Source organism: Echinops telfairi, unplaced genomic scaffold, assembly GCF_000313985.2.
Source record: "Echinops telfairi isolate 266 unplaced genomic scaffold, ASM31398v2 ScPeMD7_30;HRSCAF=105, whole genome shotgun sequence".
In the NCBI taxonomy this organism is placed as follows: Eukaryota; Metazoa; Chordata; class Mammalia; order Afrosoricida; family Tenrecidae; genus Echinops; species Echinops telfairi.
The window spans coordinates 755,613-755,926 of record NW_022103927.1 but is presented as its reverse complement, the minus strand read 5'-3'; positions in this window follow the sequence as shown (position 1 = coordinate 755,926).

Here is a 314-nt window from a genome sequence, read left to right as displayed (position 1 = left end):
CCTAGTAACGCTCCCTGGCACAGCCCTAGACCTGCAGCACCCCTTCAAGGGAGAGTCTCAAACACTGACCCCTAAAACCAGTGCCAGGGATTGGAGACACAGAGCAAAAAAAAGCTGGACCTCCGTTCAACGAGTAGAGTCAAGGGAGCTAGTGACTTAGGGATGCTCAGTGAGCGGTCAGCTCCCAGCACTACCAGTCCACCCCTTTGTGATATGAAATGCATCAACACACCAAATGTTTTCCTTGCAGACTTTAAGTATTTGATCAATGTGTGTAATATACTTGCTACAGGCCTAGGGCTATGTGATTGGCA